The sequence below is a fragment of the Pteropus vampyrus genome, unplaced genomic scaffold (assembly GCF_000151845.1).
Source record: "Pteropus vampyrus isolate Shadow unplaced genomic scaffold, Pvam_2.0 Scaffold2, whole genome shotgun sequence".
In the NCBI taxonomy this organism is placed as follows: Eukaryota; Metazoa; Chordata; class Mammalia; order Chiroptera; family Pteropodidae; genus Pteropus; species Pteropus vampyrus.
Window position 1 is genome coordinate 26,369,169 of NW_011888783.1, and position 16,546 is coordinate 26,385,714.

Here is a 16,546-nt window from a genome sequence, read left to right on the forward strand (position 1 = left end):
TGAAATTAATATCTTTGGAATAAATCTTTCTAATAAAGATGAAAAATGCTAAATATATTAGTTAGGGGTAGGTTTGATGGCAAATAACAAGTACCTATAAGAACAGTAGTTGAAACAAAATAAAAGTTATTTTTCTTCTTGAAGAATTCTAGAAGCAGGCAGCTCAAAGAAGGGATTCTCGGGGAAACAGGTGCCATTACCAAGGTTCTTTCTTGGCTGTATCTGGTCTTGAGATCACTTTTGCATTCCATCCAGGAGATAAAAGAGAGAAAGAGCAAAATGTGCACATTAGCTTCTTTTAAGGAAGATCCTCAGATGCTGCCACATGACATTTCCACATTCCTCTCACTGGCCAGAACTTAGCTATACAGTCACATTTAAATAAAAGCAAGACTGGGGAAAGTAATCTTTGTTCTGCGTAGCCACATTCCCAGATAAAAATCAGAGATTGTACAATCATGGAAAAAAGGGAAAATTTGTATTGGTGGATCATTAACCATCTTTGCTACACTGTTTCATGTTGTAGAAATTTATTTTTTCTAGAACTACCAATTTTGGCGTTTGCTTGTTTATTTTCTGTATTAGGAGAAAGGGAGCAAGAACGGAAAGAATAAAGTCTTCAGAGGAGGATGTAGGAATTTAAAATGTGTGATTATTACATTCTTAATTTATAGTCTCTTTTTTTTCTCCTAAATTTTTTTAACCCAAGAATGCTATTTTATTGGGCTTTGTGAAGAGTGCTAAAAGTTTGGGCTTCACAAGAACTAACACAAGAAAATGTATCAATTTTATAAATATGTATTTTGGGTGCTTGCCAATCTTAAAGAGAAGAGAGCACACTAAAGAAATATAGGGTTTTATTAAGACCCTGGGCTGTGAAGCCACTAAAAGCAAGTGGTGACCAAGTCATTGCTATCATGGTGGCCTATGAAAAAAGACCTCTCTAGCTTCCTCAGGTTTGTGGTGCACCATAGATCAGCTGTTTTTTTCATGGACCTTGCATTCTGAGTTAGCAAAATTTGATGTAGAAGAAAGTTTTAAAGGTCTTTTTACATCAGACTCAAACTCACTAAAACTAGATGTGGACATTCAAAACATAAATGTAAGTTTTATATTCCAACATGATAGAATGCAAGAAAATGCTGTTGGGGCATAGTCATCAGACTGCTCTGTATGCCTCTTCTCTTCTATGTGCAGGAATAGGATTACTTTTCAGGCAGAGTAATAAGTTTCATTTTTCAATAGCTCCATTTTTTCTCTCTCAGAGAGAACTTAATCTCTTCAAAAGCATAGTAATATTTAATCTCTTCAACATATGATAATTTTTAATCTATCAGGAGGCAAGTAATTATGAATATATTCTAGAATCTAAGGAATATAAAGCTGGAAACACCTAAATGTCAAAACCCTATTTAAACTAATGTGTAGAATATATTATATGATTGAGATCAATCAAATCTAATGAAGCGTAAAACACCATTTTTATGTTGAATTATACTCTTTTTATAAGTCAGATTTAGTGACTTTGAGGTTAATTGAATTTTGTGGCACTGATATTAAGCCAATTCATCTCATTACAGTTCATCCAACTTTTAAATATTCTGGAAAAATTATATGCATATCTATGTATGTGTATACATACACAAACATATATATGTATATGTATTTTATATATATGTATATGTATACACATATATACACACACATACACATCTTTTTTCAAAGGCTTTTGAAATTGGCTGCTCTTTTGGAAAATTAAAATATTAAGACACAAAGAGATTAAGCAAGTGTCCAAAGTCAAGTTAGGAAACCAAACTAAGTGAGAGTAAAAATCATATAGCTCTGAAGTACCTACAAGTAAAAAGAATTCTATCTTTCACACTAAAGCCATAATCTTTATCGGAATCTGTTCTTAAATTAGACAGAATAGATTTAATTACAGATAAAATTCTGTGAAGCAAGCAACCATTAGAGAGAGGAAGACACAGACACAAGTGGTATTGTAAAGTCTAAAATTGAACATTAAATGTCAAGAATTTGCTAGTAAAACACTCCAGTGAATAGGCACTGCCTAACCAATTTTTCTTATATTTTGCAATATCCTCTCCCAAAATAACTTGTTTCACAAACACACCTTATCAAATTAAAAAAATATAGAAATCATACATTGTATACTCTCTGACCACAATGAAATTAAATTAGAAGTCAATAATAAAAAAATAATTGGAAAATCCCCAAATACTTGGAGATTAATAATATACTTCTAAACAACACATTGGTTAAAGAAATCTTAAGAGAAATAAAAAATATTTTAAACTAAATAAAAATGAATACATAATTTAGCAAAAAATGTGGAATGCAGTGAAATCAGTGCTTAGAGGAAAATTTATCATATTGAATGCATATATTAGCAATGAAGAATGATCTAAAATCAATACTCTAAGCTTCCACTTTAAGAAACTAGAAGAACAAATTAAATCCAAAGTAAGCAGTTGAAAATAAATAATAAAAATAAAAGCAGTGAGAAACTTATATATGATATAATATTATATCATAAAATGTAATAGTGAGAAACTCAACAAATAAAATTGAAAACAAGAAATCGAAAAAAATAAGTGAAACAAAAATATAAATTAAATTAATAAGCTTTTAGCTAAGCTAATTAAAACAATATAAAAGAGAAGAAACAAATCACTAATATCAGACACAAATGAAGGAGACATCACTACAAACCTTATAAACACAAAAGAATAATAAAGGAGTACTATGAAGAACTCTGAGTTCACATATTTGATAACTTAGATGAAGTGGATCAATTCTTTGAAAGGGAGAATCTGTTAAAACTAATACAAGAAGAAATATATAACCTAAATGGCCTATATCTGTTAAAGAAATTTAATCAATTATTAATAACTTTCTAAAATAGAAAGAACCAAGCCTTGATATGTTCACTTGTGTATTCTAACAAGCACTTAGTTAAGAAATTAAACCAATTCTGTACACTCTCTTACAGAGAATACAAAAAGAGGAAATACTTCTTATGAGATCAGCATTACCCTAATATCAAAACCAGATAAAGACATTACAAGAAAACTATATGTCAATATCTCTCATAACCATACATGCAAAAATCCTTGACAAAATATTAACAAATAGAATCTAACAATGTATAAAATGAATTATATAGCATGACAAAGTGGGATTTATCCCAGGCATGCAAGGTTGGTTCAACATTTGAAAATCAATGAGTATAATCAATTATATCAATATGCTAAAGAAGAAAAATCACATGATAATATTAATACATGTAGAAAATGTAATTGGCAAAATTAAACACCTGTTAATGATGTAAATTCTCAAGAAACTAGGAACAAAATGAAACTTTCTCAACTGGATAAAGAACATTTACATAAAATTTACAACTAACGTTATTGTTCATAGTGAGAATCTCAAGCAAATTTATGATCCAAGCAGTGGTTGCCTCTTGGAAAAGGAACCGAGTTGGAAAGAAAGATGATAGAAATTTCTAGGTTCTCAATTACATAGAAATGATTATTTTAAACATTATTTAATTATACACTTAAAAGCTGTGATTTTATTGAATGGGTGAAAGGAAAAGATATTATCACTTTATCATAAAAGAAAAATGCAGCCCTTCACTATCATGACAGTTTGACAAAAAGCCCAATCCATTTTCAGTACTCTCTTTTACTACAGAAAGGAAATTAGAACAAATTTTCAGATGATGCAGTGTTCAGAGGGTATTTGCTGATGTTGACATCAAGTCATAATTTTAAAAATAGAAAGTCCAAAGAAACAGATTTGAGAATTTGGTTTAATTCACATCAAGATATAGCTTTGAATTTTTTAAAAAATGGTGGAGCATAAATATCTATACATTTTGCAGAAATAAAAATGGATAGCATCATTTCATGAAGGTGTCATTAATTTTCATCTTAACTTCAGCTCCCAACTTCTTATCCCTTTGACTTCTCTTGGAAAATTTACTAAGGAAAAAATTCTAAGCTTAAATCCTGTTTCTACCCTTACCTAGAATGATGTTAGGAAACGTCTTTGTGTGCCACAGGGTAACCCGTACAATCTAGAGAAAGAAAGCAGGATTCTTGGTGCCCATTATAAACCCCTTCCTCTACTTTCAATCTTTTTCTAACATTTGTTCATTCATTCATTCATTCATTCATTCATTTTTCAGGAGGCTCTTGTCAAAGTCCTTTTGCTCATTTATACATCAATTAATTCAGCAAACATTTTTATCCAGTACCAAGGAAAAGTAATTATTTCTGAAACATATTCAAAGCCATTTCAATCAAATTCCTCTATCCTGGAAAATTCTGACAGCCATGTTTTAGAAAATTTGATGACTCTTTTAAAACTCTTTAGACAAGAAGCTGCCAGATGTATTGCTGTGCTCACATATGTCCATGCATGAGTGAATAAAGTAATTAAATGAACCTTAGGTAGTTTGCTCAACCCTCACAGAGAGACTTTGTTAGAAAACTTGGCATCTTCACCTAGGCTAGTGATCTTGCTTCCCTATTTGCACCAAAGCATTTGGTTTCTAAAAATTATGCTTAGGAATTAATTTACCTTATGCCAACTGATGAGTGAGATTTATCTTAATTTGAATAAACCATAAATGTCCATTCATCAGTTATGATCCTTGTTAAGGCAGACTGCCAAGAAACACCAGGTGTCTGGGCCAGAGTTTACTCAAATATAAGATGAACCCTATTCCTATGTTTGAAAGCTATGAATCCTCCATTTGACTTTGGGCCAAATATTTAATGGCTCTGAGTCTTGATTTTCTTGTCTGTAAAGTAAAAAGGTTGATTATATGGGATGTAAGTTTTAGTTCTACAATCCTGTGGACATGATTGCAAGCAAAAGAAGGGAATATAGATACCATTAGCATAGAACCTGACTCAAAATTCAATGTGAACTCATAAAATTAGATCCAAAACTATGCCTTCTGATGTATCAGAGTCTGATGTTATACTATAAAAGTAATTAGGAGAATAATCCTTATCTTCAAGAAACTTATCATCTAGTTTGGACCATAGGACAAATATAAAGAAATAAAAACACATGACAATATGTAATGAAGTGTAAGAATAAAAATTACCCAAATGCTAAGTTTTAGAAGAATGCACCGATTATAAGTGAAAAATAACAGTTAACAACTAATGATTCCATCATGTCCCCAGTGTCTTTTTCTTTGCCCATAACACATTGGTATAATGTGGAACACAAATTCTCAGAACCAAATAGAATTCTGGTGAATAGAAAATATTGCGGCCCAGTATTCAATGTTGATTCAAACTTTAAACAAGTGTTCTGCTAACAGGAAAAATAATGAAACATAAGAAAGAATTGCATTATATAATGCTAATATTTTCTTTTTTTCTCAATTTAAGTTTCATACATTAAAAATGGTGACTGACGAACACCGTTTTACTTTGTTGGTTATGTTCTACAGTTGAGTGAAAGAAAGCCATTAAAACATATTTGGCATAACATATAATATTTATTACCTGTGGGATTACATGACAGAGTAGAAGATGATGGCTTTTACAGAAGGCGCACAAATTCTAGTGAAGGAGAATGCCTTAATTCTCATTACTGGGGTACTTTTGGTCAGTGGGATGCTGTATCTATTTTTCTTAATGTAAAACATGAAGCATTCCTTGTTTTCAGTCACTCCAGAACACTACTTTTTCCAATTTGTCCTCTATTTTGATGCCATTTTTGTTGGTAATCTTTTTTTTTAATGTTCTTTGACCTTTTTATTAGTATGCATATGCAGAAAATAAATGCTTCTTGTCACACTTTAAAAAGGCATTTTATTTGACAATATTTTTAATTTGTTAAATTTGGAGTGCATTCTAATATACTTCATATAGCTCTTCATCCATCAACAGAATTACTAATAGGAAGCTGGAAAGTCTAAAAGTACCTTTCTAATTTGTGCTTAGAGTAGATTCTGCCTATACAACAGGTGCTTTCTGAATCATTAGCTTTCTATTTAAGATTTTTTTCCAAGTTGATATGACTAATCAGACTAGCAAATTAAAAACTGAAGGCATTATTTTTTTTCTTTTGTAAAATTTAGTGTATTACCCAAAGTCTAGCACTATTTTTGATCTTATAGTATATTTTTAATGCACTTAGCTCAGAAGCACCTCTAATACAATAGATCCTAAATGCTTTCTTTTAAAATTCAGTCCAGGTTTTCTGAAATTGAAATGCACATGCAACTCATTTGTAGGATTGAACATATATCTTACAGTACATACTGGCATTAAATTGAAACCTGAACGATGAGAAGTCATTTGTGTGGGCAGGAAGCCAAATCATTCCTGGAGTTCTACACACAGGCAATAATTTACATCGACAGGTAGAAAACATGTTATGTGCTTTTGGTACGATGATGCCGAAGAGCTTGGCAATGACTCATAACTCAGCTATCATTTAAAAATGCTTAGAAACATGGGAAAATGAATGAAAATGAATGAATAAATCCAAAGGCAAAGGAGTCCTTGGGATTTGACAAAGTGAATCATGAAATGAGACCAAAAAATAAAGATAGATGATTGATAGATAGACAAATAGATAAAAATACAATATTATGTTTTGAGTTTTACTTCCCTCTTATTTCTATCACTATAAGGGATCTGAAAAAAGAATTTACGTCTGTTTTTTCTATTCATTTTCTCATTTATTTAAGATAAATGACTTTTTACCCTTTACTTTTTTTTTTAATTATTATTGTGATTGGCTCCATCATTTTCCATTATCTCTTTCCTACTTCCCATGGAATTGTCAGTTATGACCCAAAAGAATATAAGCCATTTCCCTTGAAACTAGCAATATGTATGTTTTCTGAACCAGCAGATGGGAGCAGGATAGGCAGTTGAATAAAGAACAAACTTCAGCCTGTGGCCCTCCCTAAGCCAGAACAGTCAGACTTCCAAAGACAATCCGCACACCATTATCACTGCAGAGTTATGATAAATACGACCTTTCCAGGGCCAACCTGCTGGATTTTCCTGAATAACAGGGAGTAACAATTGATGTTCTTTTTCCTTAAACTTGTCCCACCCACATAATCATTTCTCAAAGAAAAAAAACTTCAACCTTCGCTCTAGTTAACCAACATACAGGAACTGAACAAGAGCAGTCACTGAAGGCATTTAGAATGGCCACGTCTAACAGTGGCTTCAAATCCGACAGCTGTTTCCCATCCTAGCAGATTGCGAGGGTGCTGCTATTACTCCCAAGTAATGGCACACGTCAGACAGTCACCCCGCTGGGGTGTGGGTTCCAGTGTACACTGCAAAGTGAAATCAGGCACATTCCATCTTGTTGACACAATGCGTCTCAGCTGCTGCTGTAGAGAGCTGTTTCTTCCCGAAGCTGGGCTCAGAAATGTCTGAGTTTTGGGGACAGAAGTTCTTGTCGTTATTTTCTTGACAGTGCTCACAACAGCTCTCCTGTGACTAGAGGAAAGTTTAAATCTTGAATTCTAACGAGTCTCAAGCAGTAACGTTACAAGTTTCAACAGGTGGTACTGTTCAAATATTCACACAAAGTGCTTCCTTTGTCATTAAAACCTAACCTGTAATCTCTCTGGACTCAAAACAGTGTATTGTTTTTAAAAATGCCGGCGTGGATCACTCCTTTAGCTAGGACAAAGAGTGTTTTTGTCTGATCTGGCATGGGAGGGTCGTTGAATAAATTTGGTAAACAGTGACTTGTGAATAAGGAAAAATATGAACAACAGATGTTACTCAATTTTCATTGCCAGCTGGGTTTAACTGTCCTCTATAAAGGTGTCTGTGAATGTGAAAATTACACAAAGAAAATTATTTTCATTATCTGTAGTGCATAAAAGGCTTAGAACCATATTTCTATGTCAGCATTTTTCTTAGTACCTAGATTATTTCTAGGTACAGAGCAGGTTCTTGAATACTTGATGAGGGCATAAATGAAGTGCAGAATGAAGGCTTTTGTGCTAGAATCAGATCTCTTAGATATTAAGTACTTTAATAATAACACGTCTTAGTTCTCTGACAGTTAAACAAGCCCTTACTTCATTTGCAACTGTTTGCAGTATACTAAGAAATAGTATCAAGTGACCCCCTTAACCATACTTACCTAAAGAAATATTTCATACTATGGCACAGATTGATCTCTAAAGCAAGGAACCCACCTACTATTGTCTATGTATGTTGCCAAGTTAAAAAGTGAGATTGATACCGCCTAGGTTTTAGGTAAACTTATTTCAAAGTGATACAAACTTTAACTGTTCTTTTGACATAACAATATATTTCCCCCCCGCATTTCTCCTCTTTTTTTTTTTTTAATTCCGTGATTTCAGTCTGTTTTCTCATTCTTTTCTGTTAACATTTCTGACAAGTTTTATTCACATTATTGATATTCTTTTTTATAAGATATATTTAATTTTTTGTTGTCGTTATCAGGTAAGATAATTAAGGAAACATACTCACCTCCAATGTCTTTTAGCTTGGTATTTCTTGCAAATTCACTGTGTAAGACTATCTAGTCTCTTATCATCACTCTCTAGAGAGCTAAATCAACTAGCTTGATTTGAACCCTCCACATAATAAAACTCATAAATTAGGGTTGTAAGGGAAAGAGTAGAAAGAAGGCAAGTGCCCTCTGTACAGTGAGGTTTACACAGAACTTTTGCTTACATCTATCCTCTGCTTCATCTGACACCAAAAAGCCACCAGGAGACCTAAGCAGAAAGTATATCACAGAGAAGAGCAGGTAAATACGTTTACTGGCTCCTCACTGGTCCCTTTGTATGCTGTATGTGAGGGCTATACACACTAAAAAGGCCATTTTCTCTTCTATGTCAGGTCTCTCAAAATAGTTGTCTGAGTACCTATCTTAGGACTAGTGAAAAGTTGTGGAAGGCCAAGGATGGCATTGGTTTGTCATTAAGATACGATCAATGATCAAGATGAGGAGATAAACGTATGAACCAGAAATAGGAGCAAACGATTTCAAAGGATATATAACGAAGTGTAATCCAATGATGTAATTAGGATCAGCTAAACAATTTGTTGGACCCAAAGCAAAATGAAAAAGAGGGCCTCCTTGTGCAAAAATTAAGAATTTCAAGATGGCTATAACAGAACATGAAATTAAGTCGCTCAGTGGCATTGAACAGGTGAATGAACTAGTATGGAATGCTCAAGAATGTTTCACTCGATTTTCTGGTGCCGTGGTGGGATGGCTGGAAAGCTGGACCCAGCTGAGAGTGTGGCCTAGAGCACTATGCATGGCACCTCCAGCATGCATGGAAGCTTCAGGGTAGTTGGAATTCCACATGGTGGCTCATCGCTCCGAGAGTGAGGAAGATGCATATAGCCTTTGATTAGCAATGGAACCATTTGGAAGAATGGCAATAAATACTCAGTGAAGCACTGTTTAGTTCAAGATGCATCTCGAATGCTGATTTTTAAAGAGAAGAGTTAGATTAATAAATTAACAATTAATTGTTAATAAGTTAACAATTCAGGAGCTAAACACAACCAAGGATGGGAAATGACAAATTTACACTTTGGTCCAAACAACTATTTTTCTGTAGATTTGCTGGGCCCTGGGCACCCAAATGCAAATAAGGCACAGGCCTACTCTTACAGAGAACACAATCTACAGTGAAAATAGACTCCTAACACTAACTTAATACTATATGATGAATGTATATAGGGCTAATAATAGGAATCATTACATCGTGGGAAAGGAGACAATTACCTGGGTCCACACTGTAGCTCTGTCATTCACTTGCTGTGTGACTTGGGCAACATGTATAACCTCTCCGGGCCTTGTTTTCCTCATATGTAAAATAAACATTATAGCAGTACCCATCTCATAGTTTAGAGAATTAAATGACTTAATACTCCTTAGAATAGTCTTTCACACATAGAAAGTGCTTGATAACTGCGAACTATAATTGCTATTACTATTATTACTGGCACAAAGCTGGGGGAATAATTCATCCTCCTGGGTAAAGGAACAGAAAAAAAATCAGGGAGAGTGACAAAAAAATCTGAATCTTGAAGGTTGATTAGAAGTTTGCCAAGTGGACAAGATCTGATTTAGGGACAAAGAGAATACTGTTATAACTGCAAGTTTACACACTTAATTTATTCAAAAGAACTTCACAAGTGATATATAAACATGTTGAAAAATGTTTGTATGTTATAGAAAAAAACTTCAACTTAACTTTAAAGTTGAAAAATTTTAAGAGAAAACACTTCATTATCTCTTAATAACTATGGCTTTTATAATACATAAAAAGTTAAGCCTTTCCAAGGCAAGAACATGCATTGGTATCTTTATATTCACCTATACCTGTTGAATAAAATCAGTATGAACTTCGTATTTATATTACTTTAGCCATTTCTCCCATGGCACACTTTTTGCCAGAAGCAAGCCAGACTTACCTGCCTGCATCTATAGACAAAATGTATCCTGGCATGACTCTACTTCTTACCTAATAATCCTAAATGCTATGTTTCAGGACAATCATTCACTGTTGCTCAGGGAACAATCTCTATGCTATTATTTACTGCACAATCCTGATTGATGACAGTTTTGCCTGAGTCAGGCAAATCTGCGTATTCAAGGGAATGGACTCAGAAAGTTATTGGCAAAATTCTTTAGAGGCCAGAAATTGGCTGACTTTGTAAAGCACTGTGAAGCACGGGAATTTATCATAAGCTAGAAGTGTTTATTTTGCCCAAATAGATAGAACTGTGGAATAGTTTCTTATTCAAAGGAGATTTGGGCCTTAAAAAGGTGCATTTATAAAATCAACTTTTACTTGGTGGACAGCTAATACAATGGATTCCATGAAATAAAGGATTATGACAAATTCACCCATTTCTGCTTCAGCATTTAGAACTCTCCAAATTCCCAACTACCATTCATGAAGGGGTCAGTGTTCTAGAATAAATGCAGAGGAGTTTCACACATGCCAAGTTTGAAAACAACCTGTCTAGTATAGAATGAAAATTCTATTGCAACTTCTTGTGTCTCTTTTATTGATTTTAAGTCCTAGAAGTTTTCTTAATAATTCATCCACTTACATAGTAGAGAATCATTTCTCTAATTTCATGAAATCTCTTTGAAATGTTTTCTGAAATATTAGCAATTTCATTCATCCTAATCTGCCTAGTAGCAGATAAAGCTGAATTGTACTGTATGGTTGTGAATATCCATATCTTGCACAAGAATGAATTATAACAACTCATGTTTATACATATTTATTTAAATTTTTAAAAATCTGATGTCTACAAGAGACCTTTCCAGAAGTAAGTTAACATGTTAACTGCAAGGAATTAAAGTGGTTGAGAAAAATAATCTGATTGTTTTCAAACAACTCTTTGGTGCCTACTCATTTAATAGGTGTGTGTCACTGGGGAGAAAATAGAAAATTTGACCTTTATGAAATCCTAAGTAATAGATATGTAAGTAATAGAGTCTTCTCTTTTAACTAATAATGAATCATCGATAAACACTCTTTGTGTGTGTCCTACAAGAACGTGTCCTCTATATTTCTTATCCCTCCCATGACAACACTGTGATGCAAATTGAATCTTCTTTATTTGCTGAGATGATTCAAGGATGAGGGAAAGAACTTAGTCAAGCTGTAAAGAAACTTCCAGAGGTCGAAAACTTCTGGACTCTACAGAGAAAGACAAATAATACATGATTTAACTTACATGTAGAATCTAAAAAACAAAATAAACAAACAAAACAGAAACGAACATAGATCTAGAGAACAAATTAATGGTCACCAGATGGGAGGGGTGTTGACTATATTCTCTATGCTGTACTTTACATATCCGTGACTATTTTTATAACTGTCAATGTGTATTTCTTAATCCCTTTCACTTTTTTTGCCTATATCCCCTCAAGACTTGTCTTCTAAGTTGCTGAGCCTTTCTTCTGATTGATCTAGTCTGTTCATGAACCTGTCTATTGAATATTTTTCAGTTCAGTTATTATATTCTTCAGCTCTGTGGTTTCTGTTTGATACTTTTTAATATTTTCTATCTCTTTGTTGAAATTCTTTCTCTGTTTATACATTATTCTCCTGATCTGTGAGCATCTTTCTGTCAGTTATTTTGAATTCTCTGTCAGATAAATTACATATCTTTTAGTGGGGTTTGTTTCTAGAGATTCATCTTTTTCTTTTATTTGGAACATATTACTGGTTTCTTCATTTTCCTCATCTTTCTGTGTTGATGTCTGCACAATAAATAAAACAGACACCTCTCCCAGTCCTCACAGACTGGGCTCTCTGACTTAAATCTTTCCCTGACCACACCCAGATTTTAAAGTCTACTGATTGTTTTATCGTTTGCAAAAATTCCCTGGGAAATAACTTGCTCTACACACTAAACCAAAACAATTTGGGCTCCTTTGAAGAGACTGTTCCTGAGTCTGTGTTTGAGATTTGTTCTGACCCCAGGCAGTCTCCTTCCTGTTATCTCTATCCCCAATACTTTGGGGAAAACTAGCTGGTCTATATTTTTAACCCACATTTAACCTATATTTATCCAACAAATATACCAATCTTTTAATTCCCTTTCACTACAACCTCTATTGTTTTTTAAGAATGTCCTTAGGCTTGAACTTCTCCCCACTCTGTTGCAAATGAAGTCAATTCCTTCTGAGAGAAATTAGAAACTACCTCTTCTATGGCCTCTTCTCTTTCCAGGCAAAACTTTTGAGCCTCATTGATAACACTGAAGGTGATGACAATAGCAGCGTGCTTCTCTCTGAGGTAAAGCCCTGCTTTAGTAACTAAGAGTTCAGTGGAGGGGGTCCAGTGCCTCATGTCTTCTTGACATACCTCTACCAGCAGAGAATCACCACTTTATAAGTGGGGCCAAGGGCAATTAGTGTTCTGGTATTCTCAGCAGTACCATGGCCAGGCTAATGTCTTCATTGTATGAGTGGGGCTGGGCTAAAGAAAGGAGTCCCACCTTTTGCCACGTATACCCTGAAATTAGCCTCAGCAACAGGTAGCTGGAGGAAGAATGAGAAATGTTGATGTCTTGCCTCATGAAAGACAGCACTCTAAGTGGGAGCCAGGGAGAGAAAAGCCTTGTATTCTTGGTTGAACTAGTCTGGAGTGGAGTTTCCATCTTGCTGACTGGGAGATAGTGAGCAGGTCTTTTTTCAAATAACACAGGCTCAAGCTGTCATTGCTGAATTTTGGATTTTCTTAAATAAATGTTTATTCATCTGCTACATGTCCTTGGAACCCTTTCCAGAGATTTTTATTTTAATTTTTATTTATAATCTTTACCAGTTTCTTTGGAGAACAGGTGCATTGTTTTTCAAAGTGATGCTTTCACTAAAGCTTGGCATAGAAAAGTACTGCTATGTTAAATATGTGAAGTACATTAGTATGATATTATTTTTGTTAATTTCAGAAAAAGGTAAACATAAAAATGCTCCATGCCAATAAGATGGCAGCCTTGTTAGTATCCTTGTTAATTCAAATTGTATTCAATCAATAGTCACTACTTTTCTATAATGCTAGCAGCTGTTGAGAAATAAAAGGATAAGATTATGTACCTTAAATTGTATTTTTTAAATCATAAATTTAATTCTACTTACAAAGAAATTATCTACTATTACTTTCTTATGGTAATCATAATTGGATCATCTCTGCTAATATAATGAAAGATAGTAAAATATATATCTTTCCATGTTTCTTGTCTTAGTGGGTCTTTTGATAAGCAGGTGTTTTTAATTGTGATGAAGTCCAGTTTGTCAAATTTTTTTCTTTTATATTTCGTGCTTATTATGTTCTAATACATCTTTGTCTACCCCACAAACACAGAGATATTATACGGGGTTTTTTTTTCTGGGAACTTTATAGTTTTAGCTTTTCTATTTAGGTTTGTTATCATCTTAAATTAATTTGGGGATATCTTCTTATATCATGTTTCTTAGGAAACTGACTCTGAAATAGAGATTTCCATGTAAGAAGCTTATTAGAGTGTATATACTTCAGCACCATGTATAATTTTCCCCTTGTACAGCTTGGATCCACTTACTTTATATAATAAGGAATAACCCTTTAGATGCTGGTGCTGGCTGAGTTTCTACACACAGGAAAGGTAAACCCAAGAATATCAACTTGCTGCCAAGTGGCTGCTTGGTCTTCTCAAGGGATAGGGTCATATTAGGGGCTTGGTATTGGTTTGTGTCGTGGCAAATTGGATATTCTACAGTGGCAGCAGCTAGATTGACCTTGGTAAGTAGAGGCTCATGCATTTGATACAAAGATCTTCATATTTTGTGTTCGCTCCCACAAGTCTATCTACATGCCACTTCCCCACTTTCTTGTTCCCATTCTTCTAAACTCTCTTATTTCAGGAAATTGACCAACCACTTCTCAAAGTAGTTGACCAGGTTCATTGTCCAACTTCGACCATTGAAAGATTTCCCCTTATTTTTGTATTGCATTCACCTTGAATGGAGCTATAGTTAAGCTGTGTCCCACTTTGACTTGCATCTGCACACCAAGCTGGTGTACCTGTGAACCAAGCTTGATACTTTTATTCTTCTGTCTGCTAGTCAGAAGGAATCCCCAAAATAGCTACAGGTGTGAGCAGAAGGAATAATGACAATGTGACATCGTGATCTGTCCCTTTTGATTATGCAACTAACATGTGCCCTTTGATCCTACTCGTGTCCAATGGCAACATACCACTTAGGTCTACAGTGGATTACCATTAGACCCACCTAATCTAATGATGTACAGGTTCTGACAGAACCCAGCTCAGAGTTCACTTGATATCTCATGATCAGGTGTTTTCTCTTTACCAGATCCAAGTAGCATGCAAAGGGATATTTTTGTAATGGTGTAAACTTACACACTATAGATGGTGTGACTTTGCTGCAGACACATAGGTATCGACATTGTGATTTTCTTTTGAGGTCTTGGCATAAACTCCTCATGATGTTTTTTTCCCATCACAGATAACTTGAGTATCATATTATTTGCTTGCACTGAAGTCTGGACCCACTGCAGAAATATTTTTTTTAGCTATAAATCCCACTCAAAGCTGCTAGTCTTCTAAATCACTCGGAAGAAGAACTAGAGGAGTATTCCCGAGTGTGGAATATGCCGTCTCCAGAGATGTGTCATCCTCTTCTTAGTGGTGGTAGGGACAATATGCAATAATTTGTTCTCTACTTTAGAAAGAACATGGTATGCTACAGACCACAGAAGCCCTAAAAATGTCATTAATGTGGTGGTCACTTGACTCCATATAGAATTTATGACCTATCGTTTACAGTGCATGGAAATTATTATGGCCTCCAATATACTTGCTACTTTTTGTTCATCTGGTCTGATTAATATGATGTCATCCATATAGTAGATCAATGTCATATTCAGCAGAAAGTCCAGATGGCCCAAATCCCTTATTAGTAAGATATGAAAGATGGCAGGAGAGTTAATACAGCCCTGAAGAAAGACTGTAAAGAATACCATTGTCCACTCTACATGAATGCCAACTTTTTTTGGTCTTCCTTCTGACAGAAATGGAAAAATAGGCATTTGCCAAGTCAATGATCCCATAAAACATACATAAGTCCATATTGATCTCTAGAAAGTACTGTTATTTGGTATAGGAGCCACAGTTGAGGCTGCCTGGTTAAGTTTGTTCAGTCTAATATCATCCTCTAAGATTCATCTGATTTGTGTAGGGGCCAGACTGCTGAGCCAAATGGAAGCATAATGGGACTACCACCAGCCCCTAAAATCCTTAAGTCTTTCAGATAGCACTGATGTCTGCCATTATCCATGCAAAACAATATTGCTTATTTACTATCTTAATCAAGTAGCAATTTTGGTGGTTTCCACTTGACCTCCTACACTACTCTAGCTCATACTTAACAAACCAAGAAACCAATGTAGGGGTTCAATTCACTATCAAATATCTTTTTTTCAATTATACATTTGGGGGACTGAGGCCTGAAGCCCCAGTGGATCTACTGTGACCCAGACCCAGGTCCTGACTCCATCTATTCCTTATCCTCATGTGCCCTCACTCTAAGAAGAGGACTATGATGATATTTTTAGTTCTGTGTATCATTGTCTACTTAGACCTGGTGACTCACAACCTTCAAAATGTTAGAAATGTATGATTGTTCCTCTTTCTCTAATTCACAGTTAACTGAATAAAGGGCTGTACTGTTCCTTTGGAGAAAAACTAGAGAAACCATTATGCTGTACATTGTTTTAATATTGCTGGGCCCTTCCTCTGGAGACACAGTCTCACCTTGATTCAATTGATTCTAGGTCTAAAACTGGCTAAGATAAGGAAATGAATTGTAATTTTTAAAAATTGGAACGGCTGTTCTTAGCTTCCTGATCATCCAAATCTGTCCATTAGATCTTCCTGTAGTGATAAATAAGTTTTATATCTATATTACACTATCTAATATAGCCTGCTAGCCATAT